General features: G+C 47.5%; 1 long non-coding RNA gene across 1 annotated transcript in view; it reads right to left on the reverse strand.

Annotated features, from left to right (window-relative positions):
- Positions 1 to 534: 534 nt before the first annotated feature.
- Positions 535 to 15478, reverse strand: part of LOC144767434 (uncharacterized) — a 69985-nt gene continuing 55041 nt past the window's right edge. The window contains exons 2-3 of the long non-coding RNA XR_013598202.1: positions 2289 to 2414; positions 535 to 961 (exon numbers count right to left, since the gene is read on the reverse strand). This is a non-coding gene — a long non-coding RNA (uncharacterized LOC144767434). The remainder of the gene's footprint in view (positions 962 to 2288; positions 2415 to 15478) is intronic.

A 15478-nucleotide genomic window follows, 5' to 3' on the forward strand; every position in this document is an offset into this window, starting at 1 on the left:
CTATCGTACCGTTGTAATGCTACAGTAAGGACAAACCAGGTTTCATTTTTTTTTTCCCAAGGCATGCAACTGCCACTGTGTCACACCACTAGTACCACCGCAATGAGGACATTTCATCCGCCCAGGATTGCCAACCTTAATCGCAATTTCCCGTGGAGCCAGCCCTGGGCCTAGCCCTACTTTCAAACACAAATTACAGGTAAGATAAGCGTTTGGTGGGAGGTAGTATAATGGAGTATTAGGAATAGACGAGAGATTGACGGTAGTACTACTAAAGTCCTAGGACTCTTCAGGAAAACAAACTTACTGTTAAACCCCCACCCACCAGACTCAAAAGCAGTAAAAAACAGGTATGGTCAGATAAAGTTTCAAAAAGTATATTTTTGTAGCCCTAACAAAATAATCTCCCGCAAGACCCTCCCTAACCCCAAAGATTGTCCTTCAAAAGTCCCAAAAACAACCCAACTCCCAATTCCCACCCCCCAAAAGTCTCTAAAAAAGGGACAAGGGACACTACACTACGGGAGGGTGCTGTTGACTTTAGCGGCCAGGGCATCATACTCCTTGCGGAGGGTGGCATGGTCGAAGCGGAGGCCCTCCACCAAGTTCTTATAGGTATGCACCTCCTGATCCAGGTAGGACACTCTGAGGCATAAGCGGCGCTGGCGTGCCTTGCAACTCCTGTGGGGGACAGCTGCTGTCTTTGCTGCTCAGCGGTGGCGGTTGGCTTTGGTAGCCCGGCTCCGTACCGCAGGAGCACTGCGCTGGCTGGCAGCCCGTGGGGGCACGGAGGAGGATGCAGCTGTCCCAGTGGATGTTGTTGTATTACCGGTAGACTACGTCTCCTCCTCCTCCAGGGCCACCAGCCGCCGATATTCGGCGACAGTGGCATCCAGCCTCCGTTGCCGGGCCATTCGAGCCTGCACCCTCCTTGATGGTCTGTTTGATTTGGAAGGAGCAACTATATGAAGAAAGAAAGACATAGTCTGTAACCAATGCTCCTTAAGATTAACACAAAATGATTGAGCAGAAAGTTGTGTCACAGTACAAGTAGCAAATTGAAAGCACAGTACATAACTATTGAGGACAGTATCTATCTAACCTCCCACTTCTTCATCCTTGCTCTAACATTAGTGGGAGTTTAAGGAACACATTCTACGAGCACTATGGACTTCCATTACAGTCGACTATGACAGTACACCAGTCTTATTCTTCTTCTTCTCTCTTGTTTAGGAAAATTGGTACGTTATCTTATGCAAGCCGGCATAATGCCAGCGCAGTGAACTTGCACCCGAGAAAAACAGACGCACACCATGATGAGTGAGACAGACTTGCGTTACTGTACCGGTCCAGTACATGCAGGTGGTGAACCTCTTACTTTTCTATTACGGGTGGCACTGAGAATACTCAGTTAAAAGGGCTACTGCTTAATTAATTTAGCTTTCACTCTACAGTGCAAATGAGTACTAGAAAAGGAAAATGAAGAAGCTAAATAATCTGATTATCTATCACTTCACATGGGATGTATTTGATGATATATGGGATGACTTTAGGTGCTTTGCTTATTATTGAGTGAACAGTGATACACCCACACATGAATGACGTACTACTACTAAACTAAAGTTATTAAGAGCGGTAGGGAGTGTCCACCGTAATAACCGGATATATGCTGTGCTTGCAGCTGCAATACAAACTTCTGCTACTATTCATGGTAGTATTTGGACAAAATTACAACTTCTTTTCCTTGCCTTTCCTACACTGGAACGGACGTGCGGGTGCGGTGTTACATGCTCTTCAAAGTAACACTTAGTTCATCCAGTGACCGTCTACTCTCTCTAGATACACATATGCTATCTAAGAGTCAGATAATACCATGATCCAGGCATCCATCCATTCAAAGTATATGCACACATACAGTTTCTGTTTCACCCACCCAGGCTGTTCTCCTTCCACCCATCCTTGTTTCATCATTCACCCAGCCATGCACCATACCATATTCTTTCCTTCCCAGCCACCTCGGGGACCAAGCAAACACATATCATTCTTCTTTGCCAGTCATCATTAAATTTCTCGTCCTTCCACACTTACTTACACCCTTCTTTCGCTTTTCGTTCATCCCATCCATCAAGTTCATCTCAGATCTTATTGGGATTCTTCTCGCCAAAAACTTCACAGCTAAGTCGAAGTACATTTAGAGGAGGCTACTACCTGGTTGATTTATAATACACCCGTGTAGAAAGCACACTATGCAGTCTTCAATCTCAATAAGTAAGGAATATATAGCTTACCTCTGCCCGCCACCACCGTGTGAACACTCACAGGCACGTCCGGCACTTGCACCGCCTCCTCCCCAGAGTTGTTCCCCTCGTCCAATACCACCACCTCCGCGCTGGCCCCGCCACCAGATGTTCCACCTACAAAGTACATTTAAGAGAGTTAGAATACACCACTCACTACTATATAATATTTGGTCTAGGAGGAATAAAGAAATGTGCAAAAAACAGAATACAATGTAATAATTTGTGACTGTCTACTCTAAAGTAAAAATGTCCCTTTTTCCAGGGAAGGCTGTTGTCTTGCTGCACTTTTTGGCACAACTGATGAATGCTTGCTTTTTATTTTTAACACGCACCACTTTTTCTCCTAACAGACAGAAGCTTGACTTCTAAGAACACGAGCATAAGCATGGGCGGATTTTGCGGATTCGCAATCCGCGAATTTGCGGATTTGCGTATTTGCGGATTGCGAAAATCCACAAAATCCGCGAACTCTCGCGGATTTGCGTATTTTTTTTGGGGTGTGTGTTCGCACGGGTTTCTGCAAGTTCGCGAGGGTTTTGTACAATTTCGCAAATTGCGAACTTACTTGTCGGGTCACCAGTTTTGCGAACTTGTTGTTTCTACGTGCCCAGCCTGTTTGCAAGGCTTTCTTCATCACTGCCACCCTCTGTCACCACTGGCACTCTCTTTGGTCACCCATGCCACCCTCTGGCTCACCCATGTCACCCTCTGTGTCATCACAGCACCCTCTGGTTCACCAGTGTACATTATTGGGGCAAAGCAAAGCACTGCCATCCTCTGTCAACACTGGCACTCTGGTTCACCCATGCCACCCTCTGGCTGGCACACCCATGCCACCCTCGGTGTCATCACAGCACCCTCTGATTGACTAGTGAGTGTACATTATTGTGGCAAAGCCAAGTACACCTGCACTAAGTTTTGCAAACAACAACACCTGCTCTGCCCCAACTGACATTAATGAAGGCTGGCACCTGCTTGTCTGCTCCCTTTCCTTTTTGTTGCAATATCAGGATGCAATGGCATACTTGTAACTATTCTGTGACTGTCAGAGCAGAGTCACACAATAGTTGCAAGTAGGCAACCGGATTCTGGAGGGCCCCTTCAGGAAGTACTACAGGTAAATGGTTACAAATGTTGAGGTCGAACTTTTGCACCTGCTCGTTGGTTTTGCTTTTGCAAAACTCGTTTTTCGGTAATTTCGCCCTATTCGCGAGGCGCGGCGTCGTGCGAACTCGACCGTGGAAGACGCGAACTCGTGCGAGTTACCCCAAGGTTGAGTATGGGCGCCGCCATTTTGTTTGCGTGACGTATTTCCGTTTCCGCCCGCTATGTGTAATCTCGCGCAATGAGCGCCTTGCGAATGCAAGTTCGCACGAGTTCGCGAGAGAAATAGCGTGCGAACTTACTTACACGCACGTGTTCGGGCCGCCATCTTGTTTTTCATTCATTCCTATGTGTCTGGGCATGGTGTTTCTATCCTCTGTATATCTCTGCCATCCTTTGCTTGTTTTAATATTTTTTTGATCTATTTAACTTTTTTTCTATCCCTCTAGTTTTCTAGATCTATATTTTTGTGTTTTAGGCTACTTTTGTTTACTTTTCAACTACTTTTTTTAACTTTTATTTCCTTCTTCCCTACTCTTATTCTTTTTCATTTTGTCTTTTTCACCTGCCCAGAACATGGTGAAGACAGCTGTCAAGCTGCCCAAGACGGGCACCGCAGCCCGTGCCCGGCTCCCGTGTGGCCGCTTGAGGGCAGAAATGGTGGTGCCCCGGGAGATCTTCAGCCCTGAGGAGGTGGGCGCACTCGTTTTTTATGTGCAGCGCCGTCTCCCCAGGACCATCGCGGCAGGCGGCAGGATCGCTGCTGGTTATACCAACAGCCAGGAGCGACGGAAGCGGTGGGGGCAGGTGTGTCGGGCCCTTTTTAAGTTCACGGGGGTCCAGCGCACCTACAATCAGGTGACCCACCGCTGGACCGATATCCTGGACCGGGAGCGCGACCTGCTCGACCTGCTGGGAGTGGAGGTCCCCGGGCTTGGTGAGTAGTAGTAGCAATTTTTTCATCACTCACTACTCTGTTTTTTCTCCTGCTCTGTGTGTTATATTGCAAATGTTTGTTTTAACTTTTTTACAAAGAGCAATAATGCTGCTGATTACATTGATAAGAGAGGTAAATTAATATTTCAAAATCTTCTGTGCATTTCAGGTGCACTGTTCTCCTTCTCTGTGGCGGTGCCACTGCTTATTTGTTTTCTATTTTGTGTTCATTTAATTGGGCTGAGTAATGTATGAGTGTATTTTACAGAACTGCGTAATGCTAGACACAAAGGGGCAGATTTACAAGCCCCTTGTGCCACGTTTACGCTGCCTTACCTGACGCACAGCGACGTAAACGTGGCGCATCCCTGCGAGTCATGAACAACGTGATGCATCTAAGGAGATGCGCCACGTTAAGGCCTGGGCCTGCGCCACAATGGGTGCGTTCCCACGCAGGGGGGGTGGGGGGTGGGGGGTGGCGGTCAGGCAGCTGTGTGCCTCGCAAAAGTGCCTGCGTGAAATCTACAAGATTTAACGCAGGCACTTCCGCGACGCTGCTACGTCAATTCTTTGTGCCTGCTTGCTTGAAGCAGGCGTAAGGACTGATGCGGTATGTTGAGTATTGGCCAGCCCTGAGCATTGCTATAGTTGCATCGCGCCTGCGACGCGACTCTAGAGATGCGCCTCTCTTTCGTCACGAGATGCGTCACGCATCTGCCTACCCTTGCGCCAGGGTTTGCCGCATTGTAATTGCGGCGCATCTGCCGTGACGCAAGGTTAGTTTTGCGTTACGCATTTGTTGTGGTGCACATCTGGAGGTGTCCAGCTCAGAACTCGTAAGTATGCCCCTAAGTGTCAGATTAGCAATTACCTGCGCATCCCTGCAAAGTGTGCGGCACGCCAGCACCACCCATGGTGCGCCGTATTTACAATGCGGCACACCATGGTCCCAAAACGTCACTGAAGCGTTACGCATCGGTGCCGTAAAGACGGCTCATTGATGGAGTTGCGTTGCAACGATGGCGCAGCTCCAGCAATGCTGCGTCAAGCCGTAAGTCTGCTTCATGCAGGCGCAGGGTTTCAGTGACGCATCATTGTCCTAAATGACTGATTGAAATTTTATATATTCCCCATAGCCACTTTTAGCATGCGTCCCTGCGCAGGAACGCCCTCCCTTGCGCTGGAACGCTCTCTTATGGCGCAGGGCTTTAGAATGGGATGCATTTTCCAAATGCGTCACGTTGTTAATATACGCCACACCATGGCGCCTCTCTTGTTGTGGCGCTGCGTCACTTTTGACGCAAGAACGGAGCAAAAGAGCTGCAAGGGGCTTGTAAATCTGCCCCTAGAGTAGAGGCTCAGGTGCAGTCCTTCCTTTGTAGCCCTCTTTTTGGCTGAAATAGTTGGTTCTTGTTCTTTCTAAATGTTTGATTTGGTTGACAAGGACATCGGCAAGCAGCAATCATCAATGTTTTCTGTTCATTCTTTCATGTTGTACGTCAGGTCCGCCCAGGGGCAAGCGGACGGAAAAGGAGGATGCTGTGGCTCCAAAGGAGGAGGATGCAGGCCAGGGCGGCGAGTGCTCCTTTGCTGGCCCCAGTAAGTTTTCATTTAAATATAGAGGACCTATTGTTGTCCAAGCGTTCCTAATTTAATTTTTTCGAAATAGTGTTTAGATAGGAGCAAAATCAATAATACTACTGTTGCAGGGACAATTCTCCTCAAACCGAACTATGGACACCAAAGACCAGAGTAATAATATTTCAGAGTGGCGTGTTTGGCACACTGTATAAACCTGGTAGTGTCAGCGGCACGGACTCCTCCTTGCAAAAATTGCAAAACCTTTCGCTTAGTCACTCTAGTCTGGAGGACCAAAAACCACAGAGTCTATTCAAGTTTAAAAGCTTTATTAAAAGTTTAAGTAAACACATATATTAAAATAAAGTTCGTTGGAAATGGAAAAGTGCTTGGTGCTGAGTTGATGAGTAATGGAACACATTTCTTGTGGTCGAGCCGAGCTTTCACCTGGTTTGAAGTTGATGTTGCTCTTGTCCTTAGAAGTCCAGTTTCTGTCTGTTCAGAGAAAAATGGTGTGTGTTAAAATTAATCAAGCATTCATCAATTATGACAAAAAAATGCAGCAAGACAACAGCCTTCCCTGGAAGGAGGGACATTTTTACTTTAGACTAGAGTAGACAGTCAATTAATTTTTCTGTTTTCACATTTCTTCATTCATAGACCAAATACTAGTGAGTGGTGTAATCTAACATTCTTAAATCTACTTTGTAGGTGGAACATCTGGTGGCGGGGCCAGCTCGGATGTGGTGGTGATCATTGACTCTGAGTCCGAGGATCACTCTGGGGAGGAGGCGGCGCAAGAGGAGTCGGACCAAGAAGTACAGACTGTGAGGAAGGAGACAGTGGCGGTGGCGAGTACAGGTAAGCTGGATCATGGTACTATCTGACTCTTAGATAGGATATGATGTGTATCCAGTGGTGGCCCAGTGACAAATTACAATATGGTAACTACAGCAGGCTGGGACCGACACACAGCTAGAGGCAGAGAAAGAGAGAGAGAGGAAGACAGAAGGAGAGAGAGAGAGGGAGGGAGCCAGAGGGAGGGTGAGGAAGGGAGACAGAGAGAGAGAGACAGCGAGGTAGAGGGAGACATAAAGAGGGAGACAGAGAGAGAGAGAGAGAGGGAAACAGACATATCGCCTGGGCTTCTGCCAGATCTCTTTCATATGAAAGAGCATCAAACCAAGGATAGTGAGTTGTGGGAAGGGAAATGGTGATTCAAGCGCCCCCCCTTGCCCCTCCCTGCGGACGCCCATGATACTGGCCTGAATAGTTTTGTACTGCGCTGGCTAGTTGCTAGTTGTACTGTGACACAACTTCCTGCTGAATTATTTTGTGTTAATCATATTCTTAAAGAGCATTGGTTACATATTATGTCTTTCTTTCTTCATATAGTTGGTAATACTAAAACCTCAAAACCGACGAGGAGTATGCTGGCTGTACTGGCCCGGCAACGGAGGCTGGAAGCAACTGTTGCCCAATATCGGCGGCTGGTGGAATTGGAGGGGGACGACACGCAGTCCAGTGCATCAACATCTGCATCCTCCTCCGTGACCCCACGTTCTGCCGGTAAGCGCAGTGCTCCAGCCAAACGGAGCCGTGCTGGCAGACGCCACCGCCAAGCAGCAAAGGCTGCACCTCACAGCAGTGTAAAGGCTCGCTTGCGCCGATCACTCCGCAGAGTGTCCGACCTAGAGGCGGAGGTCCAGAAATGGAAAGACTATCAGAATGTGGTGGAGGGCCTCCGCTTAGATCACGCCACCCTCCAGGAGAAGTACGATGCCCTGTCCCTAAGGCATGATGCCCTGGAGGCCAAACTCAACACTGTGCATCCCTAGAGTGTCCCTTGCCCCGAGACTTTTGGGGGGTGGGAATTGGGAGTTGGGTTTTTTGGGGACTTTTGAATGACTATTTATTTGTTGGGGTTAGGGAGGGTCTTGCGGGAGATTATTTTGTTAGGGATATAAAAATATACTTTTTCAAACTTTATCTGAGCATATCTGTTTTTTTACTACTTTTGAGCTTGGTGGGTGGTGGTTTTGCAGTAAGTTCATTTAACTGAACACTGTCATCGTGTTGGTTGACGTGTAATAGGCCAAATGTTTTCTAAAGTAAATGCCTGTCACAGAGTTTGTTAATTCAAGAGCCCTAGGACTTTACTACTAGTACCACTGTCACTCTCTCGCCTCTCCGAATAATCCAATATACTACCTCCCATCCAAACGCTTATCTTACCTGTAATTTGTGTTTGAGGGCTGGCTCCACCTGGAATTCACAGTGTCCTAAGGCGTTCTGCAGCAGGGCCCCAACTGGAGTTTCCCGGCGTGGATTTTCTGCAAAACAAAAGCAATCAACATTAGAAATATGGCAGCGGTGCTCACAGACCCCAAAATCCTAGAAGCCCCACAGACAGCACCCCTAAGACAGGCAAGCGAGAGATAATAACGCCTAAACGTTCACGTGTAATTGGCCAAATGTTTTCCAAAGTAAATGCCTGTCACAGAGTTTGTTAATTCAAGAGCCCTAGGACTTTACTACTAGTACCACTGTCACTCTCTCGCCTCTCTGAATACTCCATTATACTACCTCCCATCCAAACGCTTATCTTACCTGTAATTTGTGTTTGAGGGCTGGCCCACCTGGAATTCACAGTGTCCTAAGGCGTTCTGCAGCAGGGCCCCAACTGGAGTTTCCCGGCGTGGATTTTCTGCAAAACAAAAGCAATCAACATTAGAAATATGGCAGCGGTGCTCACAGACCCCAAAATCCTAGAAGCCCCACAGACAGCACCCCTAAGACAGGCAAGCGAGCAATAATAACACCTAAACGTTCACGTGTAATTGACAAATGTTTTCCAAAGTAAATGCCTGTCACAGAGTTTGTTAATTCAAGAGCCCTAGGACTTTACTACTAGTACCACTGTCACTCTCTCGCCTCTCCGAATACTCCATTATACTACCTCCCATCCAAACGCTTATCTTACCTGTAATTTGTGTTTGAGGGCTGGCTCCACCTGGAATTCACAGTGTCCTAAGGCGTTCTACAGCAGGGCCCCAACTGGAGTTTCCCGGCGTGGATTTTCTGCAAAACAAAAGCAATCAACATTAGAAATATGGCAGCGGTGCTCACAGACCCCAAAATCCTGGAAGCCCCACAGACAGCACCCCTAAGACAGGCAAGCGAGCAATAATAACGCCTAAACGTTCACGTGTAATTGGCCAAATGTTTTCCAAAGTAAATGCCTAACCAATTTCATCCCTTAATAGACCTTGCCAGCAATGGCCCAGCCAAGACCCGTAAACCCAAGCGCAAACAAGTTTGACACCCCCCAAACAGCCAAAAAGCAAATCGGGGAAAAAAAGTCACACTTAGCAAAATGTATTTAAATGAGGACTCACTACTTCCAGTCCCTCTTTAGGGGACTCGTCAACGTAAGTTTCTTCATTGTGCAGATTCCAGGCATCAGCATTACGGGAAATGGATAGGGTGAGTCTGGAGGAGGAGGATAGATGACCAGGACTGAGTTCTTGTCAACTAACTGTTGTGAACCTGAGGAATGCTGCGGCATCAAAATCAAGACAGTTCTGCTGATGGGCTTGTTGTTGCTTGTGATGGGGTGATTACAGTTTTGTTGTGAATGTGATCAAACACTTGCTAAAAAAAGAAAGACAGACACACAGGAATAAAAGTGAATAAGGACTAATGTTAAAGTTAATTAATTATTGACTCATTTTCAGAACTCGCTGTCAGGGAAGCAGAACTCGTCCTCATACTCTGCAAATTCAGTCGGTAGTACTTCTGGTAACTGAGGAGAACTTTCCTCAGGTAGGTCAGTGTCCTCTTCTTCCTGCGTGCATTCTCGTACTTTGTAATCTGGTGGTATGAAGTGCTGGTTTATCTTTATCATGGTGAGTCGCTCCACATTTGCGGGCAAGAGGCGGGACCTTTTGCAAGTCACAATGCCACCAGCAGAACTAAAAACACGTTCTGAAGACACGCTTGCGAGTGGGCAAGACAAGTAATTGATAGCCAGGTTGGTGAGCTCTCGCCATATGTTTCTTTTCCCATGCCAATACGCCAATGGGTCCTCAGTAATATTGACCGCTGTGGAGTCATCCAGATAGGCCTGCACCATAGAAACAATGTTCTCCCGGATTCCTGTACTTTGCACTTCTGTGTCCTTTCTGGGACAAGGAAACCCTAGCTCACTTAGCCAATCCGCTTCAGACATATCGCCTGGGCCTGGTGCAGATGATACGGTTGCTGGTGTGGTTAACGGCTCAGAGGAAAAGTTACTCACTTCAGCCACAGGCACAGATGCAGAAGTGTTTTTTTGGGACGCCTGATGGCCTGCTGATTCACTAGTAGTACTGTCTTCAAGTTCTCCTACAGTTTCCTTCCGCTCTCTTTCAAAACGAATGGCTGACTGAGCTAGCCAACCTTTGTACTCTGTAACATTTGATGTTTCAAAAGGAATTATTACTTTGCCAAACAATGGCTTTTTGTAACGTGGATCCAGAATAGTAGCACAAATGTAGTGCTGTTGTTTCTTGATATTTACAAGCCGTTTATTGCTAACTAGGCGATGTAATAATCTCTGCGCCAACTCATATGCTTCATTCTTTATTTATTTTATTTTTTATTTAATACATTTGTAGAGCGCAGCTGTCACCTGGCAGGTATCCTGGTGCTGAGAGTTTTACACCTGAGTTGGAAGCATGGGGGACTGTTTGGGGAAAAAGAGGTGGCGGGAAGAACTAGGGGAAGAGCCACGTTTTGATTCGTCTTCTAAAAGGTAGAAGCTGTGGAGTTTGACGAATGTCTGCGGGCAGACTGTTCCAAAGTTTAGCAGCAGCCACTCTGAAGGATCTTCCCCCGGTCCTTACCTTGTTGAATTTAGGTACCGTCACAAGGCAGGCTGTAGCGGATCGTAAAGTCCTGGTGGGGGTGTACCAGGAAAACATCTGTTGTAGGGATCTGGGGCCTGATCCATGTAAAGCCTTGAAGACCAGTCAGAGAGCCTTGAAGGCTATCCGTTGTTTCAGAGGAAGCCAGTGTAGCTCGGCTAAGGCTGCTCTTTCCAGCATCTTTTAATTCTGAAGACACCACCTTGACTTGGTGCTCGAGCTTCAGCAACAATGGGATAGCTTTGCTCAAAGAACAGTCCTCCCTGCTGACGTCACGCGTGAAGACCTCAAAAGGACGAAGCATGTCTGTCAGGCTTTTAACTAGCTGCCATTGCTCCACCGCTAGCATCATTCCTGTCGTATCACCACCCAGGTTGTAGAAATACTCATTGACTACTGGAAACAGCTCATGCAGACGCTCAAGCATGTAGAAGGTTGAGTTCCAACGTGTTGCCACCTCCTGGATAAGTGCTTTCACTGGCATTCTACGTACATTTTGCTGGCGTCTCAGCTCCTTCCGGGCCTTAAAAGAATGGTTGAAGTGTGTGCATATTCTTCTGCAGATGGTCAGTATTTGGTCGACTGCAAGTTCTTTTTTCAAGAACTTTTGCACGACAAGGTTCATACAGTGCGCCAAACACGGCACTCTGAAATAGTAACCGTCCTCCATGGCCCTAACTACATTGCTGCCATTATCAGTTGAAACATAACCAACCTTGCAATTTCTTGGGGGCAGCCATTGCGAGACCTTTTTGTTAAAGTCATCCAAAATGTTGACTGCAGTATGACTTTTCTCCATGCCAAACATGGCTAATGTTGCATGTTTACGAGCACCCTTAAAAATCTCGACCAAGTCACCACCTGCATTTATCTGTTGTGCAACCCCTGAAAAAGAGACCCAGTGTGTAGTGATGCACATGTAATCAAGGGCTTGGCAACTGGTCCACATGTCTGTTGTCAGGTGTATAGTGTGAACAGCACTCTTCTGCAAAGCTGCCCCAACCAACTCAAGCACCTCTTTATGTAGTGCTGGAACAGCAACCCTGGCAAAATAGAACCGGCTGGGAACCTTCCATTTAGGGGCCAGTGTTGCCACGAGTTCAAGAAAACCCACATTTTTGACAAACGAAAAAGGGAGAAGGTCCACCGCTAGCATTTTAGCCAGCTTAGTGTTATACAGGCGTACAATTGGGTGGTTGCGTTGAAATTGCACATCTGAGGAGAACATGGCTGAAATGGTGCGCTGGACAAATTTACTGGATGATGCTGATGCCTTTTTCGACCCACTTCTGCTCAGTGTTGACATTTTTCGCATTGGTGTGTCTCCCAGACTCTCAGTGTGCCTCCTATGTGTTCCGGAGGGTGTGGTGCTGCCAGGGGTACTGGGTGCAACCGGACAAATGTCTGACGCTTCTTCTACCTCCCCGTCATCTTCAGATGAAACACCTAATATGGGTATATTTTGGCCACTTGCCCTTTGGGATTGCTTTCCCTTGATGTTTGCTAGGTGCCCAAACCATTCGATAGCGTGCCTTCTTTCAAGATGACCTATCTGGCCTCCGGTTCCATAGTTGGTACCAGTCTTACCACGGCTAACTCCAGTCTTACAAATGCAACAAACGGCTATGTTATCATACTTTGCATGGACACTAAAAAAGTTCCAAACTGGGGACTGGAAACTTCTGGTTTTGCCGCACGAGATGATACTGCCAATGCCAGATGAAGCAGTGGTGGATGAGCCTTGCAGACATCTACTGGGTTGTGCAATTATTGCAGCAACCCTACTTGAGGGAGTCGAGCTGGATGGAGTCCCCCTCTGGGGAGAAAATATGGGAGCTGTAGGTTTTGTTGAACTTGTTGTACTACTTGACTGCGTTGGTGGTGCTACCAGTGCCACGTCGCCAGGGTCACGCTCAGCATGACGTCGGGATAGGGTATAAATGTCTGTCTGCTGCATGGCCGGTGTGGCTGGAATGACGTGTGTGATGACTAGGTCATTGCTGTCATCCTGTTCAACAACATCAGAATGCACCACTTCATCAAGTCCGACGTTCGGATCCATAAGTATGAGCTTTCCGGGGCCCTTCCTTTTAACATTTGATACATTTCGCTGCTCATGGTGTGTCTCCCTCTCAGACGTCAGAGATGGTTGCCAATCTAGATCCAGATCATCATTTGATGGAGCGGGGCTTGAAGAGGAACTTCTACACACACTCCTTGATCTTTTCCTTGGTGGGGAGCTGGGAGAAAATGAATCATCAGGAGGAATGCCTTCGTCTTCCTGACATGATACCCCGGCTCCAAAGTCAATTTCCTCCTGTGCCCCTACTTCTGGAAGAACAACCATTGTGGGCACTTGCACCGCTCCATGCGCCGCTACATGGGCCTCTTCACTGACCTCTACTTGCAACTCTCCATGGACCTCTCCTTCTCGGCCTTCTCCTTCTCGGCCTTCTCCTTCTCGGCCTTCTCCTTCTCGGCCTTCTCTTTCTCGGCCTTCTCCTTCTCGGCCTTCTCCTTCTCGGCCTTCTCCTTCTCGGCCTTCTCCTTCTCGGCCTTCTCCTTCTCGGCCAGCTCCTTCTCGGACAGCTCCTTCTCGGACAGCTCCTTCTCGGACAGCTCCTTCTCGGACAGCTCCTTGCGCATGTACTTGTGCTTGTACTAGTAGCCCATGCAGTTGTTGTTGCGGCTTTGGTTGTTGAATAGTACTTGTGAGATGAGTTACAACCTGTGTTGATGGTGTGCTGCTACTTTCTTGCAATGAGCCAACATCACTGGTCGTTGGTGATTGAACTACTAAACTGGCTACCTGTGCAGCACTCATGGTGGGCCTTTTTTTTTTTCCCAAAATGTAGTGGTCGAGCCACCAGTCTCCTTGGTAAGTGGTGCCACTTGCTTCTTCTTCTCCTTAGTAGAGACATTTTTCTTGCAAGAGGAGCTACGGGCACCTCTTTTTGGAGCCATCTTCTTCAGATGTCGGAACAACAGGCCGCAGCAGGACTTCTTCCTGGCACTGATGCTCAACGATGATGCGGAGTTATTGATTTTGTGCACCTTAAAGCAAACGAAGACAGAGGAACATCAGTAAAGATATGTTGCATATGTAGCGCTTCAATAAATAGTTTGCAAGTAGGCATTTATGAATACACACATGCACACCACACAATATGGAAATTTCAAAATTAGGATTTGCTAAATTTTTGGGAAACAGGAATTTAACATTGCTCCAAGAGAGCACACACAGAGAGGGTTATAGTTTCATGTACCACTGACTCCCCCTGGGCTAAATGGGTGAAAGCTAGGCAAAATGGGTGCAGGCCTATGGCACAAAGCTCACTGCCTGCCTTCAAAATGGCCACTTAACCCTCATCCACATGGCCAGGACCATGCCTCAAAATGGCCCCCACCAACATAGCCAACCCCCAACCCCTACTCCAAAAAGTAAAAAAACACAACACCAATCAAATCACCACAATCCAATGCCATCCATCAAGTTTCAGAAGGTTTATGCTGCCTGCTGGTGGTTTTCTGGTGCGAAATTGCAATTTCTGCAATTTCGCGAGTGCGCGATTGTTGCTTCACGACGCGAACGTGGCGAATAACCAGCAAAATCCGCGAACAGACGGATTCTGGGCCCCCTGGGCATGATAAAATCACAGCACACTGGGTGCAGGCCTATGGCACAAAGCACACAAACTGGCTTAAAAATGGCCCCTAAACCCCCACCCACACGGGACCAGGCAATAAACTGGCCCCCACCCACATAGCAAGCCCCCAACACCACCCCAAAAAGTCGTAAAACACACAAAAATCACAACAATCCAATGCCATCCATGCCCTGGCCAGAATAATGTTAAAATTAAAGAAAACAGTTGTATCATGCATGCACCCATAACTAAGCCTGGTAGTTTTCAATTCATGTGCAGAATTGTAATTTTTACAATTTCACGAGTGCGAGATTGTTGCTGCGCGGGACGCGAGCAGTGCGAACACAGGCAAACATTTTTTTAAAAATCCGATTTTCGGGTAAGTTAGAGGCCCCCTGGGCATAATGAAAGGAATCAGAGCAGACTGGGTGGGCATAGGGCACAAAACACACTGCCTGACTTCAAAATGGCCGATTGACCCCATGCACATGGCCAGGACCTGCAGGACCATGCCTCAAAATGGCCTCCCACACATAGCCAGCCCCCAAACCCACCCCAAAAAGTCAAAAAACACACACAAAAATCACCACAAACAAACAACATCAACTTATCAACTTACTTGTAAATCAAATTTCTAATCAAAAAGTAATCCAAAAGGCCTCAAAGCCAAATCTCCAGCAGCATCCACAAAAAGTAATCCTTCCCAGTCAAGATCGAATTCAAAGTGGCCAGGAAATGGACTAAGCAATGGGAGGAGCTTGCTGGACAGGAAGAGGAAGTTGGAGACTGGGTCACTTCCTTCACCCCTCCCCAATTGTAATTTTTGTAATTTCGCGAGTGCGAGATTGTTGCTGCCCGCGCCGCGGCCCGCGAGCAGTGCGAACACAAGCAAAAAATCCGCCGCGCACGGATTTGCGTATTTTCGCCACATCCGCGAGGTTCGCGGATTGCGGATTTACCGAAAATCCGAAAAATCCGCGAGCGGAACGGATTTTGCGCCCATGCT

This window comes from Lissotriton helveticus, chromosome 7 (genome assembly GCF_964261635.1).
Source record: "Lissotriton helveticus chromosome 7, aLisHel1.1, whole genome shotgun sequence".
Taxonomy (NCBI): domain Eukaryota; kingdom Metazoa; phylum Chordata; class Amphibia; order Caudata; family Salamandridae; genus Lissotriton; species Lissotriton helveticus.